Source organism: Ambystoma mexicanum, chromosome 5q (assembly GCF_040938575.1).
Source record: "Ambystoma mexicanum isolate Mex_15411 chromosome 5q, UKY_AmexF1_1, whole genome shotgun sequence".
Lineage (NCBI taxonomy): Eukaryota > Metazoa > Chordata > Amphibia > Caudata > Ambystomatidae > Ambystoma > Ambystoma mexicanum.
Genome location: NC_090933.1, coordinates 1,404,085,065 through 1,404,100,952, shown reverse-complemented (window position 1 = coordinate 1,404,100,952; position 15,888 = coordinate 1,404,085,065). Strand labels below are relative to the sequence as shown.

Genomic DNA, 15,888 nt, shown 5'->3' with positions numbered 1-15,888 from the left:
CCCCCTCCGACCTCTGGCTGGCGACAGCAAACATTGGAATCCTTCCACACTGTTCTCGGGGGTATACATGAGAAAAGCACCTTGGCAGTAGGAAAAATGCACTGCACTGCTTTCATCATAATCTTCAGTTGACGGAACACACAGGAACAAGGCATGTAACCCATAAAGAAGGCTCCAAAGTGCACGATCGCAACATGTACAGTTGCCGAAGAGGCCACGCGTCGACATTCTACAAGCAGCCCCCCGAAACAGCACGCTTTGAGACTGCACCACAAAGCATCCACCCCCTCCAAACCAAAATTGCCAGACAAGTCCTGTTGGAGGGCATACACGCACAGATCTTCCACGAAGCCATCACCCACAACGAAAACTGTGCCTATTGCCATGTTTGCCAGCCGCAGTACTCAAAATAATGGGAAAAGTGAATGCCACCCTTTCCTGTGAAGTGCACCCTGAGCACCTGATTGTCCAAAGGCGATAGTCCCATTTCCATTGGTTAGAATGCTGAGAAGCGCAGAATATGACATGTGCCTTTCTCCAAGCACCACGAGGGCCACGCCCTAGTAAAGCAGGAGGAGTCCTTCTTCCTATTGGCGCATTTTCCTGTGATGCATACCCTGAGCACGACCTGATAGGACAATCGCTACAGTGCCATTTCAATAGGACAATCGCTACACTCCCATTTCCATAGGCCAGCATGGTGAGAAGCGCCGAATGTGGCACGTGCGGGTCCCCAAGTGCGTTGAGGGCCGGGCCCGAGTGAAGCAGGAGTCCCTCTTCCTATTGCCGCAAACCCTACACATCTGATTGGACAATCCCCATAGTTCAATTTTCGTGGCTGCCACCCGCAAAATCCCCAGATGTGGCTTTTGTGTGCTGCGTGCGGACGTGGGGGAATAACTTGCAACCAGGTTAAGGGGAGTTACTGGTAAGGGGCGACTCTTAAAAGGGCTTTTTTCTTAGATGCTTCTACCCAAACGCCTTTCTTTCGGTTTTCATTAGCTTTTGTGTTTTGTTATGCTCACATTAGCACAGTAAACTCTTTACTGCATCCTGTAGAGGAGCAAACAAAACTGCATTGCCAATGGGTGACAACAAAATGCTATTTTTTGGGAAAAACTCTGCTTTTGCACAACTAACGAGGTCATTGTTGTAGAAGCACATTCCACGAGTGGACAAATACATGTACATGCTTCTGTTGATGAGACACCTTCCTGCGTATAGGTCGCAGCAACATCCATGAGCATTGGTCCATACTCTTAATGGTATTATGGATGAGAAAAGCACCTTGGCGGTGGGAAGAAGCGTCCGTATGACATCCAGCAATGTCCTCAGTCTAAGGAACAAATGTAAGGAAGTCAGGTAACCCCTATGCATGCCGCCGTAATGGATGACGATAACATCTACTACTGGAAAAGTGGGGAGGTCTTTGCAAAGTGCATGCATATCGGCGAAATTGCACTCATAGACAGTGTTTCACGATGCTTCCACTCCTTCCAAACCAAAATTCACCCTCAGTACGCAGAGTATATTGTACAACAGTTTCATATCCTCTTCCTGTTAAACACACCCACACTACCTGATTGGCTAATCCCCACACTGCCATGGCAGTTGGGCAAGGTGGTGTAAAGGGCATATTTTGACATGTGCGCCTCCCAAAGAAGAGCGAGGGCCGCACCCCTGTAAAGGTGGAGCAGTCCTTCTTCCCTTTGCACTATATTCTCTGCATCTCTACTTAATTAGGTTACGCGTAAATAGGCACACACACATCCACCAAGCCCATCGAAGCCACAATCATCCAACACTGTCACTCCTGTACAACAGTTGAAATGTACCGTAACACATTTACAGTACAAATGTCGTGCCATTCCAAACCATGTCCACTGCACAGTTCGATGAAAGTGTGCAAAATTTCTCCATCCCCATACATCCACATAGCCACCCAGGATGTAGCAAGTGTATTCCTTAAAGTACTGCATAATCAACTACTTTTTCAGATAGGGTCGGGGATTGGGGGGTTAACAATATCAAACTGGGTAGGGGATACAGTCTTGCATCGTAGATGTATAAAGGTGTTTTTTCTTTTTTTTTATGTCTGTTCGAGCAACTTCTTTTGTATTTTCTCTTTATATGTGTTTCTCTTGGCCTCTCCTCACATTTTTACCACATTCTGCTCAATGCTTCAGGGACAATGTAAAAGAAAACGGCATTGTTAATGGTGCTCAAATAAATGCCATTTCTACGGAACCACTGCATATTTTGCGATCTCATAATGGGAGGAGAACATGCCAGCAGTCTGCATAAACTTATGCATATATCTGTTTACAGAAACAAAGAGGGTGAGGTGTCACAGGTAATGGTGTACTGGGTTCTCCTGCTTTTTGTGTGATCCAATGCAGCAGAAGCAACAATAAGAGGGGCTCACCTAAACCCCCCTATGTATAACAGAATGGATTAACTTATTGTTATGGCTCTGTGCTAGGATCCAGAAGTTATCGTACACAATCCTGTATTAATAAAGTCTCAAATATCCAGTCCAATGATCTTTGTAAGTCTTCCAAAATATAGTTTAATGGTCATTTCCAATGTTTCAACAGCCAACACGTGTTTCGACCAACCGGCCGTCTTCAAGGCTAAATGGTAGTAGATGCTTGAACCCTTGTATAGGTCATAATGGCTAGATATGAACCCCGTAGCTGTATTGGGACAGAGTAAGTCTGGAGTCCAGACAGTAACTTTGTCATTGTGAGGGCTGTTAGGCAGAATCATATACAGTACACTTTGGGGACACTACACACAATTAAGACTACAAGTGACAGTACAAATTCACCTTTGGTACAAGCCTGTACTACACAGTAAAGTGGTAGCGATGGCTGAGCAGCCAGACTTATCTAAAGAGTGAAGTGAGCAGTACTAACAGTTACACAAAGGACAGCAATTACTATGGTTCAAACATACACTGACTCAAGGCTTCTGAGTAAAAGAATATGCATTTATTTACACATCAGTTGAAAAACAGTTCACTTAGTAAAGCAGCAGAAAAATCACACTCTTAAAATTTACCACACAACACCCAAGGAATTCTGGACAAGTTAAGCTCAAAATGAAGTGAGAGCAAAATGACACTCCAGCAATTGAAAAAGAGAGGGAAAGACAAAGTTATTCACAATTAAGCAGCACCAACAAGTAAGTAAGCTGGGCAATCTAGAAAAGGCAACTACGGTGAGGAAATCAAATCAAGGGGCCTGAGTCAAAGTCAATGGACCAGAGTCTTTGCAGAGGATCACACTGTTCAGGGTAGTTCACGGTTAAGTCTTTGCCAAGAGTTCGAAACGAAGTTGGTCGGAAGAAAAGTTACTTTAAATAATAGAGAAGGACAAGCCTTCGGATTGGCAAAAGCTTTCAAACACTTTCACCGCAGTTGGACAGAACAAACAACCGGGTTAGCACAGTACCTTAGAAGCAGAAGAATGATGTAGCTGAGGCTGGGGACAAATTACACCGTCATGGACCCATACTCCTCTTGGTGTTATGCATGAGAAAACAACCTTGGCAGTAGGAAAAATATGCATCACTGCGGTCAGCAACCTCTTCAAGTGATGGAGTAATCGACCACACGACATGTAACCTAAATGTTGACTTCCATAGTGCACTACGACACAGTCAATGTTCGTGATGGACGCCACATATCTGCACAGGTGAACCATCCTGCCCAAATTGCAGTCACCCTTACAGGCCCAAAATGTGTCCACATCTTCCAACCCGAAATTACCAGCAACGCCTCTTTCCGCACAACACCTGTGCAGATGGCACACAAAGGTATCACCCACAAAAAGCACTCTGCATCTCTCCATGTCCTCCTCCCTCCCGACACACTATTGGGATGAAATGGTACCACCCCGTCCAGTGAACCACACCCTAAACTCCTAATTGCCTATTTCCCACAATTCCATTTCCCTTTCCACCCTGCTCATATTGGCAGGCTGTGCATGTACGCTTTCCCATCTACAGTGGGTCCACGGCCCAGTAAAGCACAGACAATACTTCCTCCCTTTGGACAGTCATTTTTTGCAGCACTCCCCCATTGGGTGCTGTCAAATTTTCAAACACGCATGCAGCAATCGCATACAAAAACTCTGCATTGTACACTGTCATTTCTATAAACCACTCCATATTTACCGTTAAACACTCTCATTACACGTTCCGTTTCATTGCAAAGGCCATCCACCAGAAACCTCTGCTAAAGAATGCACGATTGCAGCATCCACAAAGATCCTAGGACGCACCCAGCACACCGTTGCCCATGCACACAACATTGCAGCCCTTTCCACACCCACCACAACACTATACATCCAAGCAAGCCACCATGTGGGCACCTAACATTATGCACAAGCGTAACATATGTAGCAACACTTCTACCCAACTCCCCCACAGCATAAAACACCCATTCACGAAAACCTGACACACTTAGCCAAATCCACAAACATACCACGGCCTGCACCACCCCCATGCACTGCCATTCACAAAGTATTGTGTCACTGGCAACCTATGCACAACAGCTTCACAACATTGGCCCTACTTCTATAAACTGCACACAGCAGAGTAACCAACCACATATTAGGTACACTTTACCCATACCCACTTCCATATTCACATTATGTACACACTGCACCATGTGGCCACACGACACAACTTCTCACTGCACCATTTCCTGCTGCACACCATATGCTGTCGCATGTTCCAACTATCACCACAACCATGGAATGCACAATACACGCTTTGCAACTCACATGTGGTGATGTAGCACGTCCACAATGTGCTCCACACCCATTCTCCAAAGATGAACACCCTGTGCCTCATGCACTGTCAAACCTGCATTGCTCCAGTGGGAGTGCTGCTTGCACACATTCCCTGCACCGTAATGCAACCATGCATGTCAGCATGTCACGAACTACCACTATGCATATACGCACCACTGGCACCAGTACTCCTAACCAACCTCCACACTGCAATGGATATGCACAGCGTTACATGCAACTGTTACCAAAAGGTATAAACATTACACTATCTCTGGCACCCTAAGCCCTTTCATTCACATACTATTGTCTTACCCACTTCCACTCACAAACTATTGTGTCACTGCCAACTTAACCACACAATGTTAATAACATTGCCCATAATGCAACCATGGTGCACACACCACACTATCCAAGCACATATAAGCTGCCCTTCAACCATACCCACTACCATACAGACAGTATGCAAACAGTGCACCCAGTGCCTACACTATGTGCCTTTTCACTGCAGCATCTCCAACCGCAGCACACCGCCATGGAGCTATGCAGCAACACATTCCAACATTTGACCATAATGTACAAATAAAACCATCTCTGCTGCATCCCTGTGCACTTTCCATCACATACTATGGGCGTACCCACTTCCATTCACAAAGTATTGTGCCACTGCCAACCTACCCACATTCTGTTTGCAACACTACCCTATAATGGCTGATTTGTGCTTCACAACTGTTTATTAGATGTCACCACCCTATAACTGATGCACATTGAAAAATGCATTACTGCCGTGGGTGTCCTCAAGGCCTAGGCTCTTGAGTGGATGGCCTATGGCCATCGGCCATCCACCCAATAGTCTAGGCCTTGAACTTGAACACACCCATAGCAACGTAATGCCACCATGCATTTCACCATGTCAGCAACTACGACAATCCACCTACACACCACTGCCACCAGCACGCCTACCCAACCGGTACACCGGCATGGCGCTATGCAGTAACAAATTAAACATTTAACATAACTGCCATGTGGGCAGCTAACATTATGCACTAACGTAACATACGTACATAGCTGCACTTCACCCTAACTCCTCCACACCATAAAACACCCATTCACGAAAACGGTGCAATTACCAGAATCCACAAATCTGGCCTTGAACACACCCACAGCAACGTAATGCCACCATGCATGTCACCATCTCACCAACTACGACCATCCACACACACCACTTCCACCAGCACTCCTACCCAACCTGCGCACCGCCATGCAGTTATGCAGCAACAAATTTTAACAGTTAACATAATGTAGAAACAAAATACTCTCTCCTGAACCCCTGTGCACTTTCATTAACATACTATGGGCGTACCCATTTCCATTCGCAAACTACTGTGTCACTGGCTACCTACCCACATTCGGTTTGCAACTCTGGCCCTACTGCAACCAATCTGCACAGACCACACTATGCAAGCACCACCCTCTACCGAATGCAAGGTCAAACATGGGTTCCTACGGTGGGTATTTTGCAGCCCTACGCTCTTGAGTGCATGCCCTACACCATACAGCCTTCGGCCATGCACCCAATAGTGTAATCCTTCCACAGGCCCACTGCACCTTCATTCACCCATGCATACCACCATTTGCCCAACTACTGCATTCCATCAGCAGCGCACAGCCACCTGTGCTCCCACCCAACCTATGTCATGTGCAATTCACTCCCCTTCTGCACTTTACCTGCCACCACTCACCACGAAAAGAGGTTTCCGCAAACAGATAGCGGCAGAAGGTATGGGGCCATTACGACAGTTGCCTCCAATCACCACACAAAGTAGTCGCCTACATATGTGACATGAACCACTTCTCACTCCCCCACCCGTTCCCTCCCTTATTGCCTCCAATAGATTCCGGTCGGTAATTTTTCCAGACTCTTCTGCTGCCACACTGTTCTCCGATACACCATGGCGGCTTTCCCCAAAAATGTTGATGCACACCAAGCTTCCCTACAGCCAACCACCGGCCGCGTCCAAACTTCTCCGACAGCATGCCGTACCACGAGCCAAAGACACTTCTGTCCGTGGAGCGAACAGGGAAATGGATCTGCGGAGCGGACCCAGATATCACACATTTTTTGGGATGTGCATTTCAGTTCTTTGCAACAAAGGTACTGGTCGGATTTCCACCAAACACACAAAAGCACGCTTTCTGACCCAAGCCCCCGCTCCTGCCGCAAATTTGGTGAAACTCTGTTAGAACGGTAGCCATGTGCAAATTTTTTCCCCATTCAGTCTATGGAAAAAAAAAGATTTGTGGGATCCCCCCTATAACTTTCCCCACCTCCCTACATGAAACCTCTCTGAACGTGGCGAAATAATTCAGAGCTGGCCATATACTTTTTTTGCAAAGTTGGTGAGGATTCGCCCAGTGGGAGCACAGTTATAAGCCGCCGAAAAAGGGCTCTTCCTATGAGTTTAGCAACTTAACCATAACTACACGGCCGCTACTGCAGGGCATGTAATATATTGAAATATAGAAAGACAAGTATCAATAAAAGGGATTCATTTGTGTCTACAGTCACTAAGAACCTTGGGGTGAAAATAACTCCCTTGCTTATATGTATCGAACTACATTTTCATGTTGTGCATGGTGGCAATTTTGCTACTTACTGCAGCCTAAACCCCTAACTTTTTCACAGGCATGGGGGGCTCCTGCTGTCGCCAAGAGCAGTCACAACTACTTCTTGTAACAAGATGAGTTGTGGTTAGATAGAGAGGCTGTACATGCAACATTCATTATTTTGGGTTACATCAGGAGATGACCCCAAACCTGTATTCCCAAGAGTATGAAGATTGTGCAAACGTGGGCACATAACTCTCTCCAGCACAATGTACAGTTTAATGGATGACTCTATGCTTGGTTAATAGCGACCTTCATGCACTGGCAAATTAACTTGTCACTGTGTGGACCTCCATCTAATTACAAGCAATGCCAGTTGTTGCCAATGCTTTGAAGCACTTGAACTGTGTATTTCCTGGGCACACATCCTATCAAAGGTCTTGTCAGAATCCACACACTTCTGTTATTCCTTTCACCAGCATAATGTGACCCCTGCCATGACATTCAGCAAGTGGGGCCCGGTATCCAGCCCCTTGACGTCACTACTTACCATTTTCCCCATTTGAGATAACTTTTTTTATTTATTTTGATAAAACTTTTTTTTGTTACATTTACTTTTTTTTTCAATATTTCTTTCACATTATTCTTTCACATTTTTCCACTGCATAGCTGCACTGTCCTTTTCTGATTGGTTTAAAAAAATGTGATTTAACGAAGGACGACATTCTGTTTACATTTCTTTATTACATCTTTACGATACTTGTGATGTACATGAAATGTATGTAATTATCATTTGTCTATTTGCACTTAGTAGCGCTTGTACCTAGACAGACCAATGTCTGTTGTGATGGTCTTTTAATGTAATAGCATTGGTTCCATTCGTAAATTGGTGTAATCTGTGTTCTGCCTTGCTTCACACGGTAGATACATTAATCCTGTATATATTGATTAGGTGGACATATGTACTCTTCTGACACTGATAAAGGCGGCCACTAACTGATGAATGCTGAAACTAGCTGGTCTTCTGTTCCATCATTGTTTTGATTAGCCTTCATGCATCCTCAGGCTGCATATGTTATATCACAAATAGTCATAGGCGCCCCTCTGCAAGAACAAACACAGCTAAATGACCTGTTCTTGGGGAAGGTACCCACTCGAGAGTCCACCGCCACACTTTAGCACACTGTACCTTTCACAGAAGGAAAATATCCATTTGCATATCAGTCTTTGTCCTGCCCACATGGGCAGTCCAGCACCGAAATGCTATGGCAATTTTCTTCTTTAACAAGTACAGTGAGCTAAAGTGTGGCTGCAGACTCTCGAGTGGGAACCTTCACAAAGAACAGGTCATTTAGCCATGTTTGTTCTCGTAGAGGGGCGCCTATGACTATTTTTATGTTGTTTAAGGGAGTTAGGTTTAGTCACCGTAAGTTTCCTAGGGTCATCCAGACGTGGACCCCTTGCTCACTGTGCTCAGAGAGGCACAGCTCCACCTCACTGATGAGGACCAACAAGGCTGAAACACGTGTCTGGGGTTGGTGTTGGTACTCTTGTTTAGAAGAGAATTGCCATAGCCTTTCGGTGCTGGACTGGCCATGTGGGCGGGACAAAGACTGATATGCAAATGGATATTTCCCATCTGTGAAAGGTACAGTGAGCTAAAGTGTGGCTGCGGACTCTCGAGTGGGTACCTTCCCAAAGAACGGGTCATTTAGCCATGTTGGGTCTCGTAGAGGGGCGCCTATGACTATTTTTTGACAATATGTTATATATTTTGTACACATCCTTTGCAACATATGGTTACTTTATGGTGGGGGTACCTTTATGGTTCACATATTGTTCACTTTTAGAATATACTAGCTGGGGTACCCGGTGTTGCCATGTCCTGATCGAGTGGTGCCTCATGTTCCCTGGAGGATGTTGCTATTGTTTTCTTGTCTGCAAGTCTTGCTTCAGTTTGCTGTGGTGTCTCATATGCACTGGAGGATGTTGATCTTGTCCTCATGTCAGCAAGTCTTGCTTCAGTTTGCTCTGGCATCTCATTTGCCCTGGAGAAAGTTGCTCTTGTCCTCTGGTCGGCAAGTCGTGCTGCTGTTTGTTGTTGCCTTTCAGGAGCTCTTGATATTGATTTTCGCTTTGCATGAGATGGAGCTCTTCCAAGTGATGTTTGTTTTTTGTGCAGCATATTTCAATCACTCAATGGTGTCTGAGAATGATTGATTGATTGTGCTCGCTTCTTGTGAATGAACTTAGGTAAACTGTAACCTTGCCATTTCCCATATTTGGAGTGGCGTGATAAAAAAAGAATACATTTTTTTAAGATTCCCTTTAAAAATGCTTTAATAAACACTTTCAAATGGTATGTAGTAGTAATACATTTCCAAGGCATAACCAACACATCGAACATTTTGCTTCAGACACTTTTTCAAATGTTGCCTCCTTCTAGTACCTACTGTAGTGAATTGGGGTGAGCATCAGTAAATGAGGGTGTCTATGGAGTGAATTGTTTGGCATGCAAACATATACTTAAATCTTGCTCCAGACATATGAGCAATTAATGCAAAATTTGGTAGCAGTGGGTTCATCGGTGCGGATTTGTATAACCGGACAAACGTACAAATACATGTCCCAAAAATATTTTGCATATAAGATTTTTGCATCCAAACATAGACTACGATCTTGCCCCAGACAAAAGAGGAATCCATGCAAAATTTGGTAGACGTGGGTTCTACGGCATGGATTTGTATAGCTGGACGAACATACACACACACATACATACATTCCGCTTTATATATAAAGATTACCCGTGTGTCTTAGTATATTATTTGAATTGTGAAATCAGAATCATGTTTGCATTTTTATAACACAACAAAACACAATATTTATTTGTTAACCAGCATTTCACTCATTGGGGCTCATTCTAACTTTGCCTGTCTGGAAACAATGGTGCCGGTAAGCTTACCAGCACCGTTGTTTCCGGACTGGCAAAATACAAGTCTGGTGGGCAGGTGCCCTCCCCCCCGGCAGGTCTGACTTACCGGGCGGATCGGCACCCGCCCACAGACTTTCACGGAAGCACCGGCACCGTTATTGAAGCCCATTGATTTTTAGATATAATTTATAGATTGTGACCTCTTAGCACACAACACATATACTATTTTAGCATTTATTTTGATATAAATCTTTCCATTGAGTATCATTCTTTAGTTTTGTAATTTCTACCCCTGATGCTGGAGTGTACAGTTTGGGACCTTCCTTTCCTTGTTTTGAACTGTGGAGCAGGTAGTTACCAGCTAGGACCTTTGTTATTATTATAGAGAAGGACTGTTCTACTTCATCATATTCCTGACTAAAGCAGAAACACTTTCATACATAGAAGCACCATTTCTAGAGGCATTATCAAGATCCTCTTTTTTTGATAGTATTGACCAAACTCATGTGATCAATAATATCATTACTGATTCATTGTTGAAATTAAAGAAGAAGCAATTTAGCCACGTCTTGAGTGAATATCTCAAAGCAGAAATTATTCCTCTTGGTCTTCAAATTAAAAATGAGCTGGGTCTCTTTCTTGACGCCAGAGTACAAACATGTTTTTAGTTTTATAGTGACCATATGTAGCCGGGACCTTATGTGGTTGATTGTTACCACAGCAATAAAACAAAATGATAAAATTAAGCAAGAAATTGAAGAGGCACAACATGCATTTTTGACCAATCAGACCATTATGGATGCTAAAGATAAAACTATTAGCAATTAATAAAGATCTTGAAAGCTTCTGCACTTCCTTGTTAAAGAAAGAATTCGAAAAGTTGAAGAAAGACATCTCAGTTTGCGAAAGAGAAAGTGTATCCATGTCTTTGTGAGGATTTTGTTCCAACATTTAAATTTAATTCGATAAAAGACTGAATAAAAGAGTCACATTTCAGATTCCACTGACTCTAGTTAAGAAAACAAACCTGGCCCAAGTAATAAAAACAGACAGAATTGTTTAAGCAGAGGACCATAGTGAGGCATGGTAAGAACAAGAGGTTCGGACAACCAGTCCCTGAATCGAGGATCTCTGGAAATGTTCAGGACTCGCCAAAGAGCATACAGGAGATGACGATTCCAGTTGTTAACCTCACTGATAGGATTATGGATGAGGAGATGATTTCTTTGCTTAATAAAGGATTGTCCTTTGTTCCCACTCAGTTTAGCTCAATTTCCCAAACTGAATTAGAACTACACCAGTTATTTAGGAAAATTAGACTAAAATCTTATTTCACTGAACATTCAAGTGAAATTGAGCCTTCCATTATGAATATAAAACTATTAATGTTTTAGCCATCGGACAATGAGACCCCTCCAGAGCTGCTTGTACTCGAAAACATAGCCCTTGGGGGTGTTATCAAGTTAAATGCTCTACAAATGCCAAAATAAATAAAATTAAATGAAAGAGCAACACTGTACAGACTAAAAAGTGATGAATCTTTAATCATCAAACCAGCAGACAAAGGTGGGGGAATAGTTATTATGAGCACAGACAAATATGACCTTATAGTCGAATCCCTGCTTAAGAACAAACAACATTATTCTGTTCTTAAACAGAATTTCTATTAAATCCATTCACGATATGTTTTGACAAATAGCTGATATTTGCGTGAAACAAGGCTTTCTCAGCAAAAAGGAACATGAACTTCTCAATGTTGACTGTCCAAGGATTCCGGCCATATATGCTTTGCCTAAAATTCATAGGATATGATGGATCCGGCGTGGCCATGTGGTAGGAAGCACAACTGAGAAGCTCCTACGAGATCCTGAATAAGATCCAGCCGAACTGGCATAACACAGCTCAAAAAGCATCCAAAACTAAAGAAACAGACGTCGGAACATCAGCAACCCACTCGCTGAGTCTCCCGGCAGAAATCGGAGCCAGGATCGAGGAGAAAACCACAAACTAAGACACTGCCCGCTGAAAACAAAATGGCAGGCGCGAGCAGCCGACTCACCGCAGAGAGCATCAGCGCTTCGTGACCCGGGAGCGAGAAGAATACAAGCGGAGGGCAGAAGGCTGTGGATAGACAACCATCCAGCACAGCAGAAGACACCTCCCGCAGGGACAGACGAAGACAAACTGAGGTGATCCCGGAAGAAGAGGCCAGGATGCCGACACGGACACCGCAGAAGGATGGAACTGAAAGAAGCCCAGCGGAGAGAGTGCGCCCGCGCCGGGAGAGGAACCCCCACTGAGATATAAACGCGGCAACATACAGGCCCCCGTGCCCCCAAAACCGCTCGGCCTGAAGGAGCAAACAGAGCTCGGGCAGGCCAAGACAATCGGACGGAAGCGCCCAGCTAAGAAGACAACACTGCTGGCGGAGAAACCACATTCCGCAATCAGACACCCAGAGGCTGGGGGAGGCAGAAGGAGAAGAGGAAGGCAGGCAACGGAGCCCAAGGGGAAGCGTACACTGCTGCACCGGCGTGTGGTGACCTGTGGTACACAGAGGGCACACGCTGGGAAGACCACACAGTGCCAGGTGAGGAGACTGGGCAAAACTTGGAGAAGGAGGGTGCACAGGGAACAAGAGCTACCACATATTGGGCAACACTAGCTACAGGGCAAAATACCCAGATAATAAGTGGGACGAGACCGCCATCCACCCACCAAGCTGAAGTGGCTAGTGCTGCGGGAGGAACTATTAAGGCATATCAAAATGCACGAAGGGGCCGGCCCATGCTCCACACGGGCACTAGAGAAGGGAAGCGCCCCTGGCACTGACCGCACGACACGAAGCCAAGGCAGAATATCCAGCACAGGTTCTCCCCGCAGATAAGGAGGGCACACAACGGCCTACAGAAGAGTTGGAACTTACACCTGGGAAGCTCAGGAACCGAACCCTTGGCACTCAGAAGTCAAATAGAGCTGAGGGCACGAACGGACCTGGACACACTGACCACCACGCAGTGTAGAAGCGGGCCCCACTCTGATCTGAGTGGTTACCTACATAGATAATGCCAAACCGGAAAACAGAGGGAAAATGCAAACAAACCAGCATAGACGCCTTCACTAAGACATCCCGAAACAAACAACCTGCTCAGTCTAACACAGCAATGGTCACATCAAGCGCAACACAACAAGCGGGAAGCACAAACGAAGGACCGATCCTAGAAGCAATAGCTGCCTTGAAAGCATCCCTTGAAGCTCAAAATGGACACAGCAATAGGTGCCCTCAAGGCATCCTTAGAAAATAAGCTAGACACTGTCATTGTAGATGTGGGCCTCCTCCGCCAGGATGCCAGGTATCTGACAGCAAGTGCAGCAAAACACCATCGATGTTGCTGTCACACAGACACAAATGTCGGAGGTGATGCAGAATATTAAGATCCTTGAACAAAGGGTGGAAGACACGAAAGGAAGGGCACGGAGGAACAATATCCGCATAGTCGGGCTTCCGGAGGGCGAAGAGGACAGAGATCCCACAGAGTATGTCGAAACCATGTTGCGCCAGGAGATCGGGGTTGGGACACTGTCCCAGGGTTTTGTGGTGGAGAGGGCACACAGAGCCCTGACCAAGAGACCTCAACCAGGTGCCCCCCCCGAGAGCTATGATTGCCAGGATCATGAACTTTAGGAACAGGGAGAAGATACTGTCATTCTCAAGAGAAGGGGGAGTGATTACCAGGAACTCCTCCAGGATTACCATTTACCCTGACTACACAGTCATGGTCCAAAAACAGAGAGCGTGATTCGGCCCGACAAAAGAGCGCCTCAGGACGGCAGGAGTGCGATACGTGCTTTTATAACCCAAGGTAATACACCAAGGGAAATCATGCTTCTTTGACTTAATCGAAGAACCCACATATGGATGGACCAGCAAGGCATCCCCCAGCAAAGACAGAGAAACGTAAATAACAATGAGAACGAGCCCCAGTGAAAAGGAGCGTCAACTCCCAGGAATAGTACGAAGGAGTGACTAGCTCCAATCCAGCCGTGATGGTAGAGGAGAACCACACCCCCAAAGAGAACGCTCTGCAAGTTTGGATGCCAGTTTGGAGGCATCACGCTGCGGCGAGCCGGCTCCACCTCGGTGGACAGAGCAAGAGAAGCGGCGAGGCCCGAGCAGGGTGAGGGTGGCTGGGCGTTAGTTTGGCAGTTTTCGTTTTTGTGTTGGTTAGTAACTGGTATGAGTGGTTGGCAGACGGCACTAATGGTGGAAGGAACAATATATGCAATAACAGAGCAACTCGAGTGAAAGGCGACTGGAATGACATACAGCAATAAACCAGGGGATATAGCCCCAGATGCAAGGGAGAAAAGGGCCTTGAAGAAGAAAAAATGCCCTAGGGGAAGGACATAAGGAGAAGAAACAGGAAACAAGATGACGGCCATGGGACAACGGAGCCGGGGAAAACAATATATACATGGGCCCAGATGAGATAATAATAGCAACCTGGAATGTGCGAGGACTCAATACCTATGTCAAAAGGTTCAGAGTTTATGCCTGGTTGAACAAGATGAAGGTTAAGATAGCAATGCTGCAAGAGACTCACTTAACATCAGAGAAGCAGGCCAAGGTGAACAAGAAATGGGGAGGGCATGTGTATAGCGCCACATACTCGAACTATGCAAGGGGAGTACTAATATGGATTGCGCCAGGAGTACCCTTTCAGCTAATAAAACAAGAACGTGATCCAGAGGGAAGACTACTGCAGGTGCACGGAATGCTAGAAAACCGAAAAGTATGCATGATCAATACCTACGCCCCCCGAACCACGACGCAACAGAATTCTTCAGGAGATTAGCACCCAAACTGGCTCAATACAGAGAAGCTACTTTCATCTGGGAAGGAGACTTTAATTGCACCTTGGATCCGTTTCTCGACAGGTCGGAAGCCAGCACGCCCTGCTAAAGCGCTACAAAAGACCCTCACACGACTGCAGCTGGTGGACGTCTGGAGGCAGGTACACGGAGGTGGGAGAGGATACACACACTATAGTGCACCCCACAGAATATTCACACGAATAGATCACTTAAAAGCACACTCTCATACCACGCCCCGATACTAGCAACATGGGCACACACCCATAGAAGAACCCCAATACCAACATGGCGACTCCGAGCAGAGGCTCTAGGGGAGGGCGAACTCAAAGAACATCTACATGAGGTGATAGAAGAATATTTTGAGCACAACGAGGGAAGCATAGAAAGTAATGCCACGCTCTGGGACGCATTCAAGGTAGTGATAAGAGGGGTGGCAATTGGGAAAACAGGAGGAGTGAAAGGAGCAGTCATAGAAGAGCTGGGCAAACTAGAAAGGGAGATAGAATCACTAATGGAGTTAAGAAAGAGATGCATAGAACTCTGGGAGAAACTAGGGTAGCTGAACTATGGGAAATATTTACAGAGATTGCACGCAGAAGGGGATAAACCTAGTAGACTCCTAGCATAGCTCACTAAACAAGAAAACAAGAAAGACCCCATAGTTGTACTAAAAGATGG

The 15,888-nt window shown here is 45.6% G+C and overlaps 1 protein-coding gene across 1 annotated transcript in view; it reads right to left on the bottom strand.

Moving 5' to 3' along the window:
* LOC138498459 (fibrocystin-L-like) overlaps positions 1-15,888 on the bottom strand; it is a 1,772,245-nt gene that overhangs the window by 1,063,869 nt on the left and 692,488 nt on the right. The gene's annotated exons all lie outside the window — the stretch shown is intronic.